Genomic DNA, 10,863 nt, shown 5'->3' with positions numbered 1-10,863 from the left:
TTAAATCCTCACCCCTCAATGTGAACTTATTTCCTGTGCTCTCATGGATCAGCTCAGTATGCTTGATGAATCCACATTTCATGGTATTTATTTACTCTAATTGGGTGGATTTTATTGTCTTACATTATCCATTGAAATAACATAGTTTCATGATTTCTTCCTAAATTGTGCTTGAAAGTGAAAACATGCTTTTTAGGCCTTATAATTGCTAAATTTTATTAACTTTAATTTCATTTGATGCCTTTATGAATTTATTGAGTGATTTAAGGTTTCCAAGGCAAGTATGGATGGAAGAAATGAGGAAAAAGCATGGAAAAAAAGGAGAAACCATGAACAAAATGGATTCTAAAAGTTTCCACCATCGATGTGTACACACATTGATGCGTGCATATGCACGTTTTGAAGTGGTGGAACCATGCCTATACATAGTAGGTTGTGCGCGCGCACGAGTGCAAGCACATGAGCTCATTAATTGCAACACGCTGGGGGCAATTTTTAGGGCTTTCCAAGCCCAATCCAACTCATTTTTGAAGCTATTTCAAGCCAAATTGAAGAGGGATGAAGAGGAAGCAATGAGGTTTAGGTTTTAACATGTTTTAGCTTAATTTTTCTAGAGAGAGAAGCTCCCTCTTCTCTCTAGAATTTAGGGTTTCTAGCTTAATTTCTCTTTAAGTTTAGCCTTTGATTCTTGTTTTCGTAGAGTTTCATTTATGTTTTCATGCTCTCTTGTCTTGATCTTCTTAGTTTCTTTTGTTATTTTCTCAATTTTGCTACTTTTAGTTTATGAACACTTGTCAATTTTGGTTTTATTAATGTAATTTTGATGTTTTATATTTCTTTATTGCTTGTTTGAGTTGTTATTTTCATTTTCATGCAATTGGTAGGATAGAATTTATTTTTATAGCAATTTACCAAGTTTTCCCTTTTTATGCATGTTAAATGTTTGATAAAATGTCTCATTTAGTTTTTGTATAGTTTTTTACACTCTTGGTTAGGAATTGGGTAATTAGGTGAAGTTGAGTTATGGATGACCATTCTTGATTGTGTTAGGATTGTTACTTGATTTGGTTTTTATTGACGCTAGTCTTTCACAAAGTTAATTAGTGAGTTGATTAGGACTTATGGATTGAGATTAATTATGCCTTTTTGACTTATCCTCGATGTTAGGATAAACTAATTGGGATTAATTCTTTTTAATTACCATGTTTGTGGTCCATGACTAGGATAGGAATCCTCAATCCCCCAACCCTTGCCAAGAGTCCCTTTTGGCACTTGAATTTGCTTTTTGATTCACTTGCTTTGAGTTTTAATTCCCTTGTATGCTAACTTAATTTCTTGCCTTTTAATTTTCTTGTCTCTTGCTATCACAACCCCCAATCCCTCATAGCCAATAATTTAGCACTCTATTGCAATTCCTAGGGAGACGACCCGGGTCTTAAAACTCCTAGTTATTTGATTTGAATTGTGACAACTCTTCATCAAGTTTTTAGCACCATTGCCGGGGAGTTGCAATGGTATTATATTGTTGGCTATTGTTAATACGTAAATATGTGAATAGTTTATTTTTGATTGATTGCTTATTTTTGCTAGTTTTAGGAGTTTATTTTGCCTGTTCTTATTGTCTTTTGTTCTTATTTTCTTTTTCTCCTATGAATTCTTACCCATTCCATTATGATTTTTGTTGCTATTGTGTTATAGGGTTTGGGAATTTCAAGCGTTTGTCACCTAGATGGAATGAAGAGAATCCAGAAGAAGATTGGGTGCACAAGCTTTGGAATCTCAAAAGCCATGGAAAATGCAAGCATGGGTGGAAGTTCAAAGAAGAGTGGAAGCACAAGCCTCCTTGATGAGAGCTTATCAAAAAGTCCAATTTAAGGACTCTAAATAAAAGTAATAGGTGGGAGACACCTAACCATGGTGAAACTTTCCAACTTTCCTCCTTTACATCATTCTTGTAAATATGTCTCTTGATTGGTAGCTTGCCTTGTTAGATTTTTTATTTTAAAATGCATACTTGAGTAGTTAGTAAATTTTGTTTTAAATGGTCTTTTTGTTTTTAAATTGCATATTTAGAATTTTTAATTAGTTTTTGGATGGTTGAAATAGTTTTGGTAAATTTTTGTTTGTGCATATCACAATTTCAAGTGTTTTGAATAGTTTAATAGTTTTGTTTTGGAAATAAAATTTTGTTAGTTTTAAAGTTTAATGTAAATAGTTGCATATTTTTGTTATTTTTTTTGTTTATATGCATGTTGGGTGAAATCCTGTAAAAAAAAAAAGTCATCTATGTGTACGCACATATGCGTGCACAGGCACACTTCAATTCATGGCCCCTGCCCGTGGCATTCGCACAACATGTTGCATATGCACAATTGCCCATTTCCCCTTCCATGCATATGCATAAACCTTGGTGCGTATGCAAGAACACGAAAACACCCCCTAGGTGCGAACCCTAACTTCTATTTGCACCCCAACCCCAACATCCCTATGCTCTTCGCGTCACCACACCTTTCCCCTCCTCCAATGTTCAATTTCCTTTAACCCCATCAACGTCGACCCATTTCCACCACCACCACTACTCATTACCACCGGCGACCTCACGGCCACCCCCTTTCCCCTTTGTTCTTCCTCTTCTCTCATCTCTTCTCTTTGTCACCGCGTGCTTGCCGGCGTCCCCTCTAGCAACCACCACCTTTCACTATCTTCCCTCACCATTCCCCTCTCTTTTCCTCTTCTCTATTTTCCTTTTTCTCCAATCATCATTACCGCAACCCCTATTTCTACTTCTCTATCCTTCGCTACTGCCATTGAAGCAGCACTACCACCAGGCCGCCGCTTCTGCTCCGGCAATTCAAGCCTCACCATCAACCTTTTTGTCCCTTTCCTCTATTCAAATTCTGCTTCCCAGGTTCCCCACTTTCTTTCATTTTTTTTGTTTTGTTCATTAAGGTACTGCTTGTAGTTAAGTTTATTTAGATTAGTTTAGTCTAGTTAAATTAGGTGGTTAGAGAATCTAGACTGGATATTTGATTTAGGTTATGTTTTGTTTACTGCTGCTGTTTGGGAATGACTAATTTTCTATCTGAAATTGGTTTGTCTGTTGCTGGAGATGACTTGCCCTTGTACTCATTTGGTTTGTTGATGCTGCATAGTTGTTGTTGTTGTTGCTTTATTCTTGTTGAGGGCTATTATTTGATATGAACAATTTCTGGATTATTTGCAGTTATGACAATTGTGCTTAATGTAAAAATTGGTGCTTAAACAAACAATAGCTCTTTTCTTGTATGGAGTTAAATTGTTATTGCTGCTGAGTCCCTATTTCATTGAACTTCATTCTTGGATTGAGTTATGTGTAATTAGTTGTCGAATTCAACAAAAAGAATGATGCCTGAATCCATTGCTTTTGTTCATTGTTGCTATTCTGATGCTTATTTTGGCCATTACTTCTGTTGGTTTGGTTTAAATTATTATTGATGTTTTGTTGCTGTATGTTAGCTTATTTGCCTATTTCATGTGAACTCATATATGATTTTGGTGTTTTTAGTTGTTATTGAATTCATATGACATTTGAATTAATTGGTTGAGTTTGAAAAATAGACCAATTTACTGCTAAAATGCTGCTAGATTTTTCCTAACCTTATTTCATTAGTTGACATTATCTTATTTGGGGCAACAAGATTCTGTTTGACAAAATTGTGTCAAAAAGAATCTTGTTCGCTAAATAGTTTTGGAAATTTCCTCAAGAACTTCCTTAGAAGTTTTGGTCAATTCTTTAACTTCTTTGCTTGTTTTAAATTGTGTGGTATACTTGAGCATTGAATAAGCCTTAAATGAAATTTCAAATTGACCATAAACTTGGATTTCTTTTAAATTGGAGCCTCTGTTGCATGCTCTCACAAGGCTAAAGATTTCTTTTTACCTATATGGCTAATTTGATTCATTTTTATTCATACCTAACTTACCTTAAGTCACATAGGGCATAAAATTTTCAATTCTTGTCTCAACCTTGTGACTTTCATGCATCATTGGAATTTGGTGTTTGAATGTTCCTTGGTTAACTTGTTTCTCAATGTTTTTAACTTTGTCAACACCAAATTGTTTGCACTTGTGCCAATTACTTGTTATTAATACTTACTTGATTATGTGCTCTACACATACATTTGCATTACTTGTTTTGGCATCTCGGCTTGTTAAGAAGTGAATATCAACTTGCTTGTTTTGAAACTTTGGAAACTTTTTGGAATTAAGGACATTTTTACTAGGCACATAACTTTTGACTTTCTTTTCTTTTTCCACTAACTCTTTCGTTTTCTTCACATAACTTTTGACTTTTTTTTCCTTTTCAACTAATATTAATTTTTTAACTAATTTTTTCTTTTCTTCACATAACTTTTGACTTTTCTTTTCTTTTTCAACTAACTTTTTCTTTCTCTTCCAATAACTTTTAACTTTCTTTTTCCTTTTCAACTAACTTTCCTTTTAACATTTTAACTGTTTTCTTTTTCTTTGTGCATAGCAACAATGCTCCTTTCTTCTCTTTACATTTGATAAACAAGAAAGTTAGCTATCTTGGATTGATTGGAAGTTGCTTCTATTTACTTTTAACTTGAATCTCATGCATGCTTCCATTCAAATTTATATTAGTTGTTCACTTTATATATATGCTATTTTGTGACTTAGTTCCCTCCTTCTCAACACCACCATCATTCTTGCAGCCACACTATCACAAGGCCCACAAGCTTACGGTAGAGGTGATTACTCCTTCCACTCCGCATGATCTTGAGCACTGAGGATGGTGCTACATTTTAAGTGTTGGGCTGTCGTACAACTTCATCAAGTATATTTTGGGTGACAATTTTGTTTCTGAACACTTGTAGTTTAGTTTTTATTATTATACTTTTTAGTTGCTTTGTATATATATTATCCTTTTTGAAAACCTTTTTATTTAGTTTATTACTTTTTACTTAGCTTATTGCACCTTTTAATTTTGCTTGTACATAACCTAGTATTATATTATAGTGATGCATATCTTTATATTTTGTCTTTGATTTTCACTTTTACATATGCTTTTTAGTTTTTAGCTATGATTGTGATTTAGGATGATGTGATGATTGCACCTAATTTGATTTCCTATAAACTTACTATTTTGGTTTGATTGGAATTAGAAAACGAACTTAGGATTTTTGACTTCTTCCTTCCAATTACATTATATATACATATATAAAATAAATGTTAGTCAATTTAATGAAATTTTTAAGAAACTTATTTTTTATATAGGGCATTGAAATTCAAATTGAATTGAATTGAAAATTTTCATTGAAACTTGCATGATTTATACATTGTAGAATATGGTTTTTGATAAAGAACATACAACTTAAGAGTTTTTGGGGCTTATTGTGTGGTTACATCATTCGACCACTTATTTCATTCTTGTGTGTTGCTCTTCTCTATGATTGCAATCTTTAGTTTGTTTAATTCTATATGTCTATTGTTTAATGTATATTTATGGATTTATGTGATTGAGGCCATCACATGTTTATAGCTCACTTAACCCAAATAGCCTACCATTTCATTTATCTTTATTTGCCACTTTGAGCCTTTATAATCCCCTTTTATTCTTTATATTGTCACATCACTAGCCTTAAGCGAAAAACAATTAATCTTCCTACTTGAATCTTTGGTTAGCTTAGGATAGTGAGTGTGTGTGTGTGTCAACTAAGTGTGGGAAAGATTTGGGAACTTTGGTTGATGAAAATGTGTTTGATGCCTATTGATAAATATTAGGAATTTTGGGTACATGCTCTTGTAATATTATAGAAATCATATGTATTGATGTGTTGGTATATATATTATGTTCTTGAAAAAAAAAGAAAAAGAAATAATTAAAAAGGGGACAAAATTACCCCAATGTTAAATTCAATAATAATCAATGCATATGTGGTGGAATTAAATTTGATGCATGAGTTATTTATATGTAAAAGTGAGATTATGGGTAGCTAAGCTTGATATTAGAATTGTATAGGTTATGTATGTGCTAGGTGATAACTTAGGCTAATCAAAGATTCAAATGCAAGCTCACTTAGCCATATATATATATCCTTACCTTTACCCTTAGCCCCATTACAATGTTAAGAAGACCTCATAATTTTTGCATATGTACGTTAAATTTTTGTTGATTGGTTAGATGAAGAACAAACTTTAGAAAGCATGATTAGAGGAGAATTGAGTTAGAAAGCATGATTAGAGGAGAATTGAGTGGATTGACCCTAAACACTTGAGCGACTAGAGTGCATATACACATCCGGTGAGGGTTCAATTACTCAATTCCACATTTCCACCTATGATAATTGTTATCTTGCAAGTTGTTAAATTCTTTTATATGACTCAATTCAATTGTGAATGTGATTTGGATATGATTGTTTTAGCCCTTGATTGTATAGAGATGCTTTCTTGGAAATTGATTTACTTGGACTAAGTAAATGCATATAGGTAGATAGTATAAGGTAGAATAGTTACATACATATAGACAGATTGCATATAGATAGTTACATTAAATAATTGTTGATTTCCCTTCTTGTCTTTCTTTTGTATAGATGAGGACATGCTATTATTTAAGTGTGGGGATGTGATGAATCCATATTTTATGGTATTTATTTGTTCTAATTAGGTAGATTTCATTGACTTTTCTTGCATTTATCCATTAAAATAGCATAGTTTCATGTTTTCTTCCTAAATTGTGCTTGAAAGGGAAAACATGTTTTTCAAGCCTTACAATTGCTAAATTTATTCACTTTAATTCCATTTGATACCTTGATGTATTTGTTGAGTGATTTCAGGTTTCCAAGGCAAGTATGGATGGAAGAAATGAGGAAAAAGCATGCAAAAGAGGAGAAATCATGAAAAAATAGAGTTTGGATGTTTTCAGCATTCATGCATACGCATAGTGATGGGTGCGTGAGCACAGTAATGCATGCGTACGCACGTTTTGAAGTGGTGCAACCATGCTTGCGCACGGTTTCATGCGTGCATACACACGGATATAACTTTGCGCAACCGTGCATACTCATGGTAGGTTGTGCGTACGCACGAGTGTAGGCACGTGAGCTCATTGATTGCAACACGCTGGCGGAAATTTTAAGGGTTTCCAAGCCCAATTCAACTCATTTCTGAAGCTATTTCAAGCCAAATTGAAGAAGGATGAAGGGGGAGAAATGAGGTTTAGGTTTTAGCATGTTTTAGCTTAGTTTTTCTAGAGAGAGAAGCTCCCTCTTCTCTCTAGAATTTAGGGTTTCTAGCTTATTTCTCTTTAATTTTAGTGTTTGATTCTTATTTTAGTATAGTTTCATTTATGTTTTCATGCTCTCTTGTCTTCATCTTCTTAGTTTCTTTTGTTATTTTTTCAATTTTTCCACTTTTAGTTTATGAACACTTGTCAATTTTCATTTTATTAATGCAATTTTGATGTTTTATATTTCTTTAATGCTTGTTTGAGTTGTTATTTTTATTTTCATGCAATTGGTAGGATAGAATTTATTTTTATAGCAATTTGCCATGTTTTCCCTTTTTATGCATGTTAAGTGTTTGATAAAATGTCTCTTTTAGTTTTTCTATAGCTTTTCACACTCTTGGTTAGGAATTGGATAATTAGGTGAACTTGAGTTATGGATGTCCATTCTAGATTGTGTTAGTATTTTTAGTTAGTTTGGTTTCCATTGATGTTAGTCTTTCACTAAGTTAATTAGTGAGTTGATTAGGACTTATGGATTGAGATCAGTTATACCCTTTTAATTTATCCTCGATGTTAGGATAGAATAATTGGGATTAATTCTTCGCAATTACCATGTTTGTGGTCCATGACTAGGATAGGAATCCTCAATCCCCCAACCCTTGCCAAGAGTCCTTTTTGCCACTTAAATTTCCTTTTTGATTTACTTGCTTTGATTTTTAATTCCCTTGTATGCTTACTTACTTTCTTTCCTTTTAATTTTCTTGTCTCTTGATATCACAACCCTCAATCCCTTATAGCCAATAATTGAGTACTCTATTGCAATTTCTAGGGAGATGACCCGGGACTTAAAACTCTCGGTTATTTGATTTGAATTGTAATAACTCTTGGTTTAAACTTTGATTAAGAGTCAATCGTTGGTTTGGAACTATACTTGCAACGCCAATTCTATTTTGAGAAATTCCAAACCTACTTTAGCTCTTCATCAATGCTCAAGGTACATGATCCTGTTCATAGTATGAGGTAGGACTGGACTTCTAATAAACACCACTTTCATCCCAGGTGAGAAGTCTATAGTGAGAATCTTCTTGCTCCTCCGGCCCTTAGGTACCTTCTTCTTGAGCTCTCCTTCTTCCTTGGTGGGTGGTGAATGCCAATTGTCCAAAATAGGTTCTAAAAATTTAGAATACTAATTAGCAAATTTAAATATGATATTTGTACTCAGTAGATTTTTCTGAGTTAAAAAATATAACTTTTTGCGGAAAATTGCTTAAAAATGCGTACCAGTAAATTAGCCAGCAGTACTGGCTTAAATCTGTCCAGTACTTTGTGAGAGTAGTAGAAACTATAGAAAAACTTAGAAAAATAATTAAAGTTGAAAACTGGGCGCTGATTTTAAAGGTTTGCCCCAAAATTGGGTCAAACGGGCCTAAAACACTAACAGGTTGGACCGGCCCAAGTTGGACCCAAGCCCAATATATATATACCCTTAAGTGAGGTCATTTCAGCCTCATAGCCCATATCAACACAAACAACACAGCTGCACAAGTGAGAAGAGAGGAGAAGAAAGTTCCAGTATTCATTCTCCAATTTCGGTGGCCATAACTCGAGCTACGGTGCTCCAATTCGCGTATCATTTGTGGCTACGCGAAGCTCTTGCTGAGCCTGTTAATTTCATCTAAATTTTATTGGTAAGATTTCGAAATTTATTCTCCATTCTTCAGCCCTAAGAAATTCAAAAATTAAGGTTTGGGTTTTTTATTGATTTTGTGTTTTTGATTGATTAGCTGGTATCTAGGGTTGGGCTATTGGTGGTTTATGCCCCAGACCCCATCGAAAAAGGTAAAGAAACTTTTCACCTTTTTGAATTTGTAAATTTGGTAACTCTAGGTTGAATTGTGGTATTTGGTATGATTTTAGTTTGAGTTCTTGCGAATGTTGGCATTTATTTGGAGCTTTAGATGTAAATTAGTGATTTGTTGGTGATTGGAGGCTTTATTTGGACTCAAATTAGTGTATTGTGTATATTGAAAATTGGCCAAGGTATTGTTTTAGTTTTCTCTATATAATATGTAATATTTCTAAACACTTTGGCTAGTGGACCATAGGATAGGTTTGAATTATTGATAGTGGATTATGATTGTTGATGTTTGTGATGATTTTGGATAAATTATGATGATAATTATTGTTTTTGGGGTGAATAATGATAAATATGTGAATTATGATGAAATATGATAAATTGTGTTGGTGAAGAGTCAAATGGTGTAAAATTATGAAGGTTGGAATCTTGATTGAGAACTTGTGATGTTTTGTTGAATTATGTTTGGAAAGTTGAATGAAATAGGTTTAAAATGATAGAGGAAGTTAATTGGTAACTGGGAAAGCATACGGTCGTGATGGTGGGCAAGAATGGTGAGTTTTGGTGTGGTTTTGAATGTTTTGAATAGGTTTTGGTTGTGAACTTTTGAAACTTAGAGAACCTTGCTGATTTTGTAAAACTTGATTTTTGGCAAAATTTGGCGGATCATAACATGAGCCTCAAATCTTTAAATTGGATGATCTCTGTTTTAAATTAAAGGCTATTTTAAGAGCTTTAAAACAATACAAAGTTTGAGAAAAATGGAGTTTCGTAGAGGAAGTTATGAACGTTTAAAGTTTGGTATTTAAAACTGATTTCTGCAACTTTACAAAATTTTACAAGTCTGGGAGCGCATGCAGACACGGACTACATGGATGTGCGTCGCTGCCAAGGTTTCCCACGTACGCGGCACATGCATGCGTACCGATGTGTGAGCATTTTATACCCTTTTTTTATTATTTTTATATCGTTTTTAATTAGATTTTATTTACTTTTTCTTAATTTTAGTGCAAAAATCACCTTTGGATGCTACTTTGAGTTTTTCTTATGTTTTTATGGTTTTAGGTGAAATTCGGGACAGTTTGAAGAAGCCTGGAGCAAGAAAGGAAAATGCTGGCAGCTTCCCCCTGGGCGCTGGATGCCCACCTGGTGTTTAACGCCAGCAGGGGGCAAAAGACCAGAAGCGCGCTCCCCTCTTTGGGTGTTCAATGCCCATTCCTGAAGTTGAACGCCAACAGCAACCCGTTTCACACCTCTATGGGCCTCCAAGTGGATTTAGCACTTATTAGCTTTATTTTATTTTCTTTCTGTAATATTTATTTACAAATAATATATTTTAGGTTTAGCATTTATTATTAGGTTAGTATTTAAAGGAAAAGATCACTTAGGTTTAGAATCTTCTTCCTTCCGCACTTTTTAGAACCCTGTTTTGTCTGTAAGTTATGAGCAACTAAACCTCCTGTTTAAAGTTAGGAGCTCTATTTATTTCTACGGATTAGAACTATTATTCTTCTATTTAAATTAATGTTTGATTCAATTATAAGCTGTTGTTTTCGTTCTTAATCTTATGAACTGGGTGGAATGAGAGTATGACCCTTTTCTACATGAGTTCTTGTGATTCTCGAGAGAGTTATCTCTCTTGAACTACAGCTTGAAAACACTCCTCCTAAATTGCTAATTACATGAACTAATTGTGTTATGTGACATATAATCCTATTAACTTTGGGTAATTAGGGTTTTTATGGCGCTAAACTAATTTTCTGAACTTAACCCTCTAATC

General features: G+C 33.7%; 1 long non-coding RNA gene across 1 annotated transcript; it reads left to right on the top strand.

The window, feature by feature from the left end:
- The first annotated feature begins 2,054 nt into the window (after window positions 1-2,054).
- LOC140181821 (uncharacterized) lies at window positions 2,055-7,355 on the top strand. The gene is made up of 2 exons (XR_011877300.1): window positions 2,055-2,908; window positions 4,716-7,355. It is a non-coding gene; the product is annotated as an uncharacterized lncRNA (long non-coding RNA).
- Window positions 7,356-10,863: the final 3,508 nt, after the last annotated feature.

The sequence above is a fragment of the Arachis hypogaea genome, chromosome 19, assembly GCF_003086295.3.
Source record: "Arachis hypogaea cultivar Tifrunner chromosome 19, arahy.Tifrunner.gnm2.J5K5, whole genome shotgun sequence".
NCBI classification, from domain to species: Eukaryota; Viridiplantae; Streptophyta; class Magnoliopsida; order Fabales; family Fabaceae; genus Arachis; species Arachis hypogaea.
This window is presented reverse-complemented; position numbering and strand designations above follow the sequence as displayed.